Source organism: Onychomys torridus, chromosome 14 (assembly GCF_903995425.1).
Source record: "Onychomys torridus chromosome 14, mOncTor1.1, whole genome shotgun sequence".
Classification (NCBI taxonomy): Eukaryota; Metazoa; Chordata; class Mammalia; order Rodentia; family Cricetidae; genus Onychomys; species Onychomys torridus.
In genome coordinates, this window is record NC_050456.1 from 30,436,401 (window position 1) to 30,450,154 (window position 13,754).

The window sequence follows — 13,754 nt, forward strand, 5'->3', positions numbered from 1 at the left end:
ATTCTTAATTAAATTTATTGCAAGAAAAAAATACATATCCCACATAAATGGATCTTTCCCTGAAGAACTGGAGTTTGGGTGAGGAGTATGACATTTCTGGTGTGGTACATGATTTGAGAAAATAGAATCCTGTTGACCTGTTTCTAGATCACTATCTGGAACATTTATATGTTGTAATGGTGAAATGGTGTAAGATACAATGACAGACATAAAATTTCATTTTATTGTATACCATATCTTTGCCAAAGAGGCAGAGCAGGTCAGGAATTCAGGGTCAAAGTCTATGCCCTAAGCATTTTATTTCTGGGACTTACGTATGCATTCACAAACATGTATGAAATGCATGGTCACAGAACTAAGTATATAATTTCTATGAAAAAATCTGGGAAGCCTGAATACTTTTTAAACAGTTATATTTTTTGTGAACTGATTTATTTACTGTAATGAAATATTTGTTTGTCTATACAAAAAATTGATTAGTGAGTGTTCTCTAAGGTATAATAGATGAAAGTAGAGGGCAAAATGGGTGCAGAAATGTCCTGTGTACATAAGAATCTACAAACCCTGAGGATGTTTTGCATTGGAGGGAGACTCACTCTTTAATTTTTTTTCTTTTTCTTCTTATTATTAAGAGATTTTTCTATTCATTTTACATACTAACCACAGATTACCCTCTCCTCCCTTCTCCTGTCCCCTAGTCTTGCCCCCTAAAACACCCCCATTCCCACCTCCTCCAAGGCAAGGTCTCCCATGGGGAGGAAGACTCACTTTTTAAGTTCCTTTAATTATTTATTTTTTAATCATTCAAGCATATATGAATATAAAAATAGTTTAAAGCATCCATGGAAACTAATAAATGAATAAACACATAATAGGTATGTTATGGTTGCTGGGATATAATTGGCTAGCAGTTATATATGTAATACATCCTATCTATTTTATAACTCCATAAAGCTTCATATTTTATTATAGTAATGCTAAAAGATATAGAATCATCTAAGGATTCATAAAATATTACAAATAAACTTTATATACCATTATGCAATTGTATATTAAAACGTTTTTATTTTGAGTTTTTCTGAAGATTTCAATATTAAAATAGAAAATTTCAGTATTCAAAATCCTGCTCTAGATGGGAATTGTTATTGATCTTGTATTGTTTGCAATCTGAGGAACAATGGCAATGCTATGACAGTCCATCAACAGCTGGTTTATCTTAGAGGGTTTCGGTGTTTTCATAACTTTTCCCATTTTGCCCATGAATGCACACAGGATATTGTAATCGTATCCATCCCTGATCCCCCCTCCAACCTCTCCCCTATTATGTCATGATTTTATCCTTACATCTTCATGTGCTCATTTAGAAATCACATGTCCACTTCATTTTGCCTATATGTACACAGCTGTAAGATCATCTGCTGGATTCTAGCTAGCCTCTCAGGGGCTGGATTGCTGAAGAGTACTGACTTTCTCTTACTCAGAAGAATCATTGGCTAAAACTCCTCAGATAAGGGGAGGGAGTACTTCATAAGCCCCTACTCTGTCCATTCTAAAATTATCTATCTTAATCTTGGGAAAGTCTTGTGCATGCAGACACACTGCAGGGGCCATCTCAGTACCAATTTTACAACAGAGGAATCACTCTCTTAAGTTTAGATTTATATTTAGGCATGGTGAAACTTGTTTACAATTCCAGGACCAAGGAGGCCAAAGGGGGAGAATTGAGGTTTGACAGCCATCCTGGGCTATATTGCAGGGCCCTGACTCAAACAAATTCAAAACAGAGAACTTAAAAATTACTCCATTCATCAGGTCTTTAATAGTGGCTCTACAAAAAGTGTCATATCAGCAAACTTAAACCAAATTTGTTTCATCATATTTTCATCATTTATTGTCTTATTTTGAAAGTGATTTGTGCTTATGCTTCTGTGGATATTTATTACAGTCTAAGTAAAATTCAATTCTCTTAATGATTTCAAATATATTTTAGAAAGTAACAGCTCTGCTTTCAAAGTGTTAGGTTTGAATATTAGCTGGAACCTTTATACAACTCTTAGATGAGAAAAAGGTAAAAGTTGCATCTCATGCAGGGTGACAGTCAATCCTCTGAAAAGAAAAGTTAAGCATCAGACATGATAAAAATGCAAATTTAAGCTTTAAAAATTCAATGTATATTACATGTGTATAAATACCTTTTCTCCAGACATGCATATATTGCAGTGTATTGATATTTGCCTTGTGATAAAATACAGCTAATATACAAAAAGTCTGTTGTTCTTGAAGACCAGACAGGGCTATGTAAGATTTGTTCCTTGCTATATCTAATGTTATGTGTGTGCATTTTCCTGGGACATAGCAAGCCATAATTAAAGATGTGTGAGTTATACAACAAAATGAAATAATTCAAAGAAAAAGAATATTATATGGGATATAATCATTTAAGCTACCTACAGTTTTGGGAGAATAACATACCTTCCAAAACTAAAAGCAGAGTGTTGACATATTTATTGGAATGAGAACATATTGCACATTTCCATTGGAAAGCTTTTTATGCAAATATATTTGAGTTCTAATGAGTGAACATCTTAATATGAGTTGTGATTGAACATGAAATTATCAGAAAATAATTCCAGATACTTTAAAAGCATTTTTTGATGCCTTTTCTTTGCTCTGTTTGCCTCCTCTGAAGAGTCCCTGTATCCATTCAGCCAGGTGTTGAGGAGAGATGTAGTAGCTGATGGCCCTTCCCTCCGACACAATTCTCAGCACCAGCTTTGGAGATGCGTTCACCCTGTTGGTCTTCTGCAGTAGCCAGGACGAGTGCTGACTTCTTCATGGTAGCGAGGAACTCTTCATGCTCCAGAAGTAAGTTGCACAATGCAGTCTCACCATTGCCAGGAAGTTTAAAGACATGTTTGGGGGTTTAATTGGAAATTTTGCAAACTGACAGGCAAAATGAAGTCAGAATTATTCATTATTGATTGCATTTTTTTTCTGAATATGAAAAGTCTGATAGTTTTTATGTTGATATCTAAATCATTAAGAGATTTTCTGATTTGTTTTCATACTTATGATTTGCATATATTGCAAGGTATAGTTGCCTCCTTGTGTCTTAGTCAACGTAAAGGTAAAATAATTCTGTGACCACATAAACAGATTCAGAATGACCAGGTATTACATCAAACTTGCTTGAGTGAGTTATGAAAACAAAATGCTATAGGTAGAGGAATGGGATGGTATTGTGAATAGTATTTTGCCTGATTGGCAGGATTATGGAATGCATTGGTGTCTGTTTCTTTCAGAGTTATGACAGCCTATTAAAATGCACATTTGAAAAATCAAAAAAAGAATGCCAATTACATGTAGGAAAATGAATTTCAAATAGAATATTTGAACACTTGGCAAACTATACAATGCAAAATCTGCACATAACAACCAAAGAAGTCTCTTGCTATAGATTTGCCTGTGATATTCCTAAATTCTAGCAAGCCAAGTAAATATATTGTTTCCTTGTTTATGTTTTTAGGATGCAGAACTTAAGAAATTTTTTTCTCGGAAAAATAAATTTTCCTAAACCATTGACTTGCTATTTTTCAAATTTTATGGTTTTATTTGAGATATACATACATATATGGTTTTCAAATATTATATATCTGTCTTTCAAATACTTTATAGTAAAATACATATACATAATACACAACAAACAAAAGTATCTCTGTTATTGCTCTAAAGCATGTATCATGCCAAATGTCCACACACAGAAAATAACTGTGAGTGTATTTTTATAAAATGTAAAGATTTAGTGAAGCAATTACTTTTATTGTTCTTTTATTAAATAAAACTCAGGAGTCAGATATTGGAGTATATACCTGATAGACCCACAGAGCAACAGAGAAATCAGCTGACCTTGCCTCTCTACCTCCCTGGATTAAAAAGGCCACTGATCTCTCTAAGTCTCTTCCTGTTCCTTCCTGTGTCTCTCTATCCTAATCTGGGTCTTCCAAAAACTCTAAGGTTAATTCTGACCAGCTTAATGTTGACTCTGCCCTCTGATTCAAGGTTTAAAATTATTGGTAGTCTTGGGGGTGTCAGAATGTGATCGAAATATCCCACAACAGTTTGGCTTCACTTCAATTGCAAATTAATTATTGTACTTATCAAGTGAAATAATCTTGAAGGAAGTGGGGATGAGATGGTTTATAAGCGTAGGTTAATTTACCAACACATCTCAATGCCAGGATAACTTCAATAAAAATGTCTATGCCGTTAGAGGAGAATAAAGATTGGTGTTAATAATTTCCATCTTTATTATGCTACTAATTATGTAAGATTAAAGCAATCAGCAAGACTCCTGTTATTGCTTTCATGCCCAAAGTCATGTTAGAGGACTACATTTAAGATCTAAAAGGAATATTTCTTTATTGTAAAAAAAAAAAAAGAATTTGTTATAACTGCAGTTTTCACACAAACTATGCAGTTGACAATTACAGTTATTTTCAGTGTAGTATTTCCCTGTGTATATTTTATTTATTTCTCTACCACTAATACATGCTTTATTCATTTACTTTGAGGCTTGTATTTGCTTTATGACTCCTGACTCTTTTATTGAATAGAGCATATTGAGAAAGACATCTTAAATTTTTCATCTTTTATCAATTTTAAGAAAATGGAAGATTGTATCTATACCAGAGGTAATATCACACATTTAAACAAAACAATTAAATAGTTAACTATTCTTTTCAATTTTCTGCTGCTAAGCTTCACTTTTTCTTAATAAAAGCATTTAACTTTAGAAAAGTTGTTAGCTAAGGAAATATATTTATGAGTGTGTTTCTCTAGTATTAATCACAGGACATTGAAATCAAACACATTTTTATATACTAGCAGCTACAGGAATACCAAAAATCTATTTAATTAATGAGAGTGAAATGCTACAGGGAAATGTTTTATATATGAAAACAATTATTGTAAGATAGTACCTAATGCAGTTTTTCTTTCGTTTTATTTTTAAGTTATAATTTATTAATTTTAGAAGTGGAAACTTTCCTTCCTTCCTTCCTTCCTTCCTTCCTTCCTTCTTTCATTCCTTCTCTCCTTCCTTCTTCCCTTGCTCCCTCTGTCCTTTTCCTCCTTCCTTTTTTATTTTCTCCTCTCTTCTCTCTTCCTTCCTTCTTTCCTTTCTTTCTTCCTTCCTTCCTTCCTTCCTTCCTTCCTTCCTTCCTTCCTTCCTTTCTTTCTCTCTTTCTTCTTTTTAAATAAGGAAAAAATGTTAAGCTGAAAGTCCTACATTGAATTAATTACCTTGAAAAAAGAGAAAGTAAATACATTCCTAATTTGGAGGTAATTTTAAATATTTCCTTGCAAACTCTTGCATATCACTAATATTTCTTCTTAAAACAAGTAGTATTGCTTGAACAGGAGCTCTAGAATGAAATAGAAATTGCAGAACTAAAAAGGAAAAGCAATGGTATACTTTTGTAATAGAATACACCTATTGTAACTCAGAGTAGCTGAGGTGGCCACTGTTATTATTGTGATATTTTTCTCTGTCATTCCAGCTTTTGGCCAGGAAAAGCATACTTTCTTCAATCCACCTCTTTCCTACTTATTTTTTGAAAAAAAGAAAAGACTGTTGATGAAACTAAGTTACACATAATCAATCATGTCTTAATGAAGGTATTGTTATATACACACTTGTGTGAGTACATGCATATCATGCATATGTAAGAGTACATGTTAAGCTGTTTCTTGAATGCATAACAGCAATAACATCAATAAGTTATTATACCTTAAGATTATTTTAATAATAGTAGTTTATTTATTCTGCACAAACTCTGTATTTAAGATTTATAGATTATACCCTACAATATTGACACTTCCATGAATATGTGTGGCATATTGTGCTGAATAATTCTATTTAGTAGTGCTATTTAATGATTAGAAAGTATCCCTTTGCAATACCTAGTACTAATTAGTAAGCAGTTAATTAATTTTATTCATTTAACCATTTTTGTGAGACTACAAGTACTATGCTAAGTGAGATAGATGCAATTTTCACATTTTATGCATTTATGTACATGAACTTAGAATATATGATCCACATAAATCAATAAAGTTAGAATCATCAATAGGACAACTTCAAAAACCTAACTTTGAAAGCTTACCTGCTTATATGAAGTAAGTAATAGTTAGATTCTGCAATTTCCAAATCAAGAGAAGAGTAAGACCGTGCTAAATTATGCATTTCTCAGTCCAAAATAAATATCAGAGAAAGCCAACCTAAAACAGACTCTACCAATGTTATGTTCGCTACATATCTTTCCAGTTACTTTCAAAAAGATACAAGTAATTACCTAAGTGCTTTGCACTTAACGTGTTTCGGAGGAATCTTAGTTACTTTTGAAATAGATCCTTTTCATGTCTTGAGCTACTTCTGAAAGGCAATGACAGGGTCCTGTTATTAGGAAACGAGTTTGGAACTGGTGCCAATCTCTGAAGGGAAGAGGGAAGCAGATAAGGCTATTCACTAACATAAGCCATCAGCAATGAAGCAGGACCAAACTTCAATAACAACAGAGAATTCTTTAGGCAAATCACATAACTTCTTTGCATTTGACAAACAATAACTCTCACCTAGTCTCGTCTGATTTATGTACAAAAACAAGACCCTGCCTCTGCTATTCTGAAGTAGGTACAAAAGAATATAACTCAAAATTCTCATTAAACCACAATTACACATGGGATGAGGATAACCTAGCTCAGAGGCAGCTACCCCAGGGTAAATAGGAACTGAAAAGTAGAAATTGTCATGCGCCTTATGTGTGGGAAATAGCATCATCCAAGACAATAGAAATAGACTTATTGTAAATTGAATTTGTCTGGCTTGCAGAGATAGATTTCAACCCTAGACAGCTATTAATGGGCTGATGTGTTGTCCTTTTGAGATACAAATCCCAGAAGCTGGACTGAGAATACACAGTCTTCCAAAAGCCCATAAGGGCTGAAAACAGAACTGAATGTGTCTTGGCTAGTAGGTCTTGATTCAGAGAGTCTGTGCTTTCTGTCCCTCTGGTTTCTGTTGGCCTGCAGTGCTGCTGCGTTATTTCCTACAGAGCAGTGCCCTGTGAAGAGGTCTGCACAGATGCTGTCTTTGCAGATAGTGATGACTTAACATTTAGGGCCAGGAGAATTTAATGCCCTGTGAGGAGTACTCTCAACACCAGGCTTTTAGTGAGTGGAAGCAATCTGCATTGTAAGGTATTGGCTTTGAAAAAAATGGGGACTAGCGAATTAATACTAATTCAACTGAAGGCTATCTTGGTAACCCTGAAAAGCACTTTATCCCTGTCATCTATCAGTGTGTGCAACTGTGAAGCATATGTCGGATTTAGAATATTCCGGGTATATGAATGCATCTCTCATCAACATTAAGCAGAGTGTGGGAGGCATTACATCAAGAAAAACCTTGGCAGTCTATCCAAAGACTGCTTTTAGTGAAAATCCATGACTTACCATGGGAAGAAATTCAGAATAAAAGGACATGAATGCTGTATTGATTAAAACCTCCAAAAACACTTCCAGTGATTTTTTTCTGCCACGAAGGGACTAAGTGATAGACTTAGAATTATCAACTGAAAACATTAAGAATATAAGAAAAATTGAATACTTGATTTTGAAGTGTGAAATTAGATGGCACAGTTAACTTCAGTAACAGAGTTTTGACACAAGCTTCTTTCTAGAACTGTTAAGGAGATGGTAATGAAAGATGGCAAATAAAACATGCAGTTGGGATTGCTGACATGTGGTCTCCCTTTGGGCTGTTGGCCAATGATCACCTCTTCTATCACTTCTGAACAACCATACATACTGGATAAGCTGTGACATTGCATGGTGGTAGTTTGATTCCATGTCTAATAAAGCTCACTTTTTGACTTGGTAATATTCAAGGAATAATTGACTTGGCATAAAAATGAATCTCCATCGTAAGTTTGACATCCCCAAGTCAGGAGTGTTTACTTTGGCTCTAGGGATGAGGACTCAGTGTTGCTTTCTACTCATCTACTTCTTACAAGGTATTTATTTGTTTTCTCTTTTACTCCCTCCTGATGTCAGGGAAGCTTAAATCTGTAACAAGAATCAAGCTTTCCTTTTGAGAACTTGCATGCACATAAGGATTGCTATGATAAGTTTTGAAGCTTTAACAAACTGTTTAATATCTGAAAAACAAATAACATTTTAAAATCTACTTACTTATTTATGACTTGAGGATAGAATTCCATTAAAACAAATAAGCACCTCTCAGATAATTTCAATGCTTCCTACAGTAATGATTCCAACACAAAAATAATCCACAATTTAAAAACCTGACTTTATTATTTATGAAGTTAAATACAGATAAATGTTAATATAACAATGATTTTCTTGGTCAAAAGAGGACTTGTAATAGAGTACTCAACACTGGAATTATGTGAAATTTTAAAATGAAGTTTCTGTTTTATCCACTTTACACTGGTAGACCTTGCCAGTGTGTCTTATATTCATGTTTAAAATAAAACAGATTCTCCAAAGTTTGGATCATGTTTATTAAAGATTGATTTTGTGTGGCTTGCACAGTTCTAATGAGAGCACATCTCTGGCATTGATGGATGATCTTTATGTAGTCAGGTAAAAATGCTTCCTTGTGGAAAGTAGCAACAAAGAAAAAGTCATCAGACACAGTGACTCCAAAGGAACCCTGACAGATACCTGAATTGCTGGGTAGGTTTGTGATTTTCTATCTATCACAACACACATATGATTCTATTCAAAGCATATAGATAATGTTCAGAATGTTTAGTGTATTTTAGGAATGCTTTTAGATATGACATCAAGTTTCTGACTGTTTAGAGACAAAATTCAGAAGGGTGGGCAGTTAAGGGTACTGGTTTCACAAATTTTATAAAACCTCAATATGGAAAGTGAAGATTGGTGATGAAAATGTGATGGAAGAATTATCAAATATATATTATTCAGTTTTAACCTGTCCTCATAGTATTATTATAATTTATTTTTGAATATGATGTCTATGAGAATTAACCAGGATTTTCAGTTCTTATATATTTTAAAGCACAAAAATTAAATTCATTCTATAGACTTAGACATGTGTTTCAGATTTATAAGAAAATGAGGTTATCTAACTCTTGGGATGATGATCTTTTTTGAGTCATCTATATAAATAAGTTTAAACATGAAAAATTCACTTTGGTTCATATTATGGATAATAGGAGAACAAATTTCAGCCAATCTACAAAAGAACTAAAAAAAATCAATATTTAAATATTTAATAGTCTTCTTGGTATCCAAAATATCAATAATGAAAACAGTGAGTAAATATTAGATTTACTCTAGAAAGTATGACATCTTTCAACAAATGGGTAGACAAAACTCTATGATACCTATACAAAATAAAATAATATTAAACTACACACAAGAAATAATCAAAAGTGTTAGTTGAAATAATGAGATATAAAGATGTCATCATGTTAAATGAAAAGGTTAGGCTAACCGGAGATAAGCAAATGTGCTGTGATCTCATTGATATGCAGAATTGATGAATTGTAGATGTCAGAGGAGTGATAGGTATAATGAAGAAAATCTAGCACTAGAGAAAAATCAGGAAATAGCAAATATTGATCATATTACTGGGGTTAGATTATACAGGAGTAAACAATTATAGTTTGTTACTACAGAACATGGATACTATGCACAGCAGAAGGTTATTATCACTTCAGAGCAGAGGGACCAAAATTTGAAAGTTTTCACGATGGAGAAACAACAAAATTTATGGTAATAGGTGAGCACAAGTTAAACAGAGCACTATGCAACGTCTTACCAGAAACATCAGTGGGATCCCATTTACATGCACAGTTTTTTTTAAAACTTTTATTCATTAGTGGAAATAAATTGATAGGACTTGTAAGATCACTCTACAGGTAAGGTTACTTGGTGTTCAGACCTACTGACCTAAATTGTATCCCACATTAAAATAGAGGTGGCAGTACATGCCTTGGAGCCTAGTGCCTATGGTGAGGCACTTTTTCAGCCCTGCTGCAGGGAGGAGGGGCTTGGACCCGCCTCAACTGAATGTACCAGGCTATGCTGACTCCCCATGGGAGATCTTGGCTTGGAGGAGGTGGTGATGGGGGGTAGTTGAGGGGGGATGTCTTGGGGGTAGGGGGAGGGAGGACAGGGAAATCTGTGGTTGGAATGTAAAATGAAGAGAAAATCTCTTAATAATAATAATAATAATATTCTCATGTGGTCTTCATTTATCATGGTCTGTTATTCCTTGTTCTCCCTTTCTGTTCTTGAAAGGGATCTTTCAAGCTGGCATCTCCCACTCCCCTAAGCTCTCTTTCCCTCGAACCTTCATTACCCCCACCCACATCCAGGTTGTTCATGTAGATCTCATCCATTTCTCTGTCATTGGGCGATCCCTGCGTCTTTCTTAGGGTCCTGTTTTCTAGGTAGCCTCCCTGGAGTTGTGAGTAGCAGTCTAGTCATCTTGTTTTACATCTAGTATCCCCCTATGAGTGAGTACATACCATGTTTGTCCTTCTGAGTCTGGGTTACCTCACTCAGGATGATTTTTTCTAGATCCATCCATTTGCCTGCAAACCTCATGATATTGTTTTTCTCTGCTGAGTAGTACTCCATTGTGTATATGTACCACATTTTCATTATCCATTCTTCAGTTGAAGGGCATCTAGGTTGTTTCCAGGTTCTGGCTATTACAAACAATGCTGCCATGAACATAGCTGAGCAAATGCCCTTGTGGTATGATTGAGTATTCCTTGGATATATGCCCAAGATTTGTATAGCTGGGTCTTGGGGGAGATGGATTCCCAATTTTCTAAAGAAGCAAAGTGCTAGAGAGGTCCCCAGAAATCTACAAAGATACCTCCACTGTAGACTATTGGCAATGGTTGAGAGAAAGCCTGAAATGACCTAGTCTGGTGATCAGATGCCCAAACACACTGACTGTCGTGCTAGAACTCTCATCCAATGACTGATGGAATTAGATGCAGAGATCCATGGTCAAGCCCCAGGTGGAGCTCCAGGTCTCCAATTGGCAAGAAAGAGGAGGAAGTGTATGAGCGAGAATTGTTGAGACCAAGATTGGAAAAAGCACAGGGACAAATAGCTGAACTAATGGAAACATATGAACTATGAACCAAAAGCTGTGGAGCCCCCAACTGGATCAGGCCCTCTGGATAAGTGAGACAGTTGAATAGCTTGAACTGTTTGGGAGACACCCAGGCAGTGGGACACAGATCTGTCCTTAGTGCATGAGCTAGCTGTTTGGAACCTGGGGCTTATGCAGGGACACATTGCTCAGTCTGGGAGGAGGGGACTGGACCTGCCTGGGCTGAATCTACTAGGTTGAGCTGAATCCCCAGGGGAGTCTTTGCCCTAGAGGAGATGGGAATGGGGGTTGGGCTGGGGAAAGATGGGGGCGGGCCTGGGGGGTGTGGAGGACAGGGGAACCCATGGCTGATTTGTAAAATTAAATTAAATTATAAAATAAAAAAGAAAAAATAATAAAAAATTAAAATTAAAAAAACCCACAGCACTTGGGAGGCAGAGGCAGGTGGAACTCTATGAATTTTAGTTCAAGGCCAGCATAATCTACAAAGAGAGTTTCTATACAGCCAGGGCTACACAGAGAAATTCTGTCATGAAAAACCAAAGGGAAAAAAAAGGAAAGAAAGACCCACATTCTGAAGCTGTACTACTCTGAATCTTTAGTGTACTAGGGTGCCACAAGTCTGCACTCACATAAACACATATCATTCCCACACATGCACATACTAAAACACTAATAATAATAAATGAAATTATAGTATAATGATTTTATAAAGAAGAACAATTATGACAGAAGATTAAAGTGTAAATGATACATAAACATAGCACACTGTTTAAAAAGATACTATAACATCATTAGAATCTTTATGAAGGATTAGAAAACCCAGAGATACTCATCTTGCAAATATTAACTGTCTTGTTATATGCTCTAGGTAAACATGTCTTTTCATCTTAATGTTAATTATAAATTAAGCATTTATAAAATTCTGAATGAGTAGAAGCTCACTGAAATTTGAACCAAATGTGTATATAGAAATAAGCTTCACTAGGATTGTCTACTTGTCACATGAATGCAAATATCTATATGACTACAGTTTGTCATCTAAAAAGTGTAAACACTGGGGCTTACATGCAAATGAAACCCAAAGACCCTGCTCAATGCTTCCATTTTTCTGTTGTTGCATATTTTAAATAAATCCTTATACTATTGGAATACTATTACATATATGGTTTTACTTTTTTATTAGATTGAAAACTGTTCATCATTCCTTTATTAATCATTTTAGTTGACTCTTAGTAAGACTGAAATTTGTGTGCAGATTTTTTTTTTCCTCAAATTTTATTCCTGGTGCAATCCTGAGCTAATCCTAATTTTAGGTGTCATATTTCCTACAACATCATGGGAACTTGTTGAAAAGGCATATATATCATACTAAACTCTTCGTGGATTTGTTTGGCCCCACACATCCTTATAAATCAATAGCTATTGTTTTAATTTTAATAATGTACTCTGTTATTAAGCACTAAAATCTCATACTTGAGGATGATAATAGAATTCTCCACACCTAAATGACATGGGCTGATAAGACATAGTTAATACACAAGACAATGTCAGTGCTACCCACCAAAGATGAGGTAGGAAGAGAAGGAATATAGGTCTAGCCTAACCCCATCCCACAGTGGTTCACAATGACAATCTTCCTTGTTATAAAAAGCCATTTACTAATAGGACCCCACGCTGCAGAAAAACAGCCAAGACTTGAGGAAATGTCCATTTAGTGAGGAAAAGGTGTCAACTGCTTTTTTCTGTATTTTTTTAGTGTGGGCATATTTGTATGAGTGTGGGCATGCACCTCTGACACACTTCCTTTTGTGAATTAATTGAACTATCCTTCTTTAACATCGAAGAAATATATTTTGCCACATAGAGACTATTTCAAACTTTGCTTTCATCTATTGTGTAATATAGAAATAAAATTAGATTTAGTGTACAGTTAAGTTCTATTTCATTGTATCTATCCTGGTAACTGATAGTCACAATATTGTTTATTGAAGAATCTGTCCTTTCTTAATTAAGTTGAAATTCAAATTGTGACATGTACATTTTTCATATATGCATGAACATATCTTGATATAATTTTATTTCATTTCTCTATTTGTCACATCTACACAAATAGCATGCAACAATACAATAATTCTATTTGTCATATACAATTCCATAGATTAGGAAATGAATTATCTGTACCTTTTGTTCATTTTCAGCATTGTTCAACTAGTGCTAAATATTTAAACTTATTTTTCAATTTTTATAGTAGACAAGAGTGTTTAAATTTTACTGAAGCTATGTGTATTACATGCTTATTTTAGTTTGGTAATGGGATATTTTATTATTTTTAAAATAATAAGTATCTCAACAATTTTCTTCAGGTTCTATAGCAAGCCTTAACCCCAGCTATAACTGGCATTCCTGTTACATTTTGTCATGAGTGAAGTTGCTTGGCGTTTTGGTGAGTGGGCTTTTAAAAAGAGGCTTTGTTTTGAAACTGTCGGAGAAGATATGCTGACCTAAGTTACCATGTCTTCTATAGAGCATTAACTGTTAACTGGCATTAACAGTTCCAATAATTCCT

General features: G+C 34.6%; 1 protein-coding gene across 4 annotated transcripts in view; it reads left to right on the plus strand.

The window, feature by feature from the left end:
* The window catches only part of Lrfn5 (leucine rich repeat and fibronectin type III domain containing 5), a 281,892-nt gene that overhangs the window by 130,116 nt on the left and 138,022 nt on the right, over window positions 1–13,754 (plus strand). For all 4 annotated transcript variants that reach the window (XM_036206675.1, XM_036206673.1, XM_036206671.1 and 1 more), the window contains one exon: window positions 2,690–2,865. The gene's annotated coding sequence lies outside the window, so the exon portion shown is untranslated. The remainder of the gene's footprint in view (window positions 1–2,689; window positions 2,866–13,754) is intronic.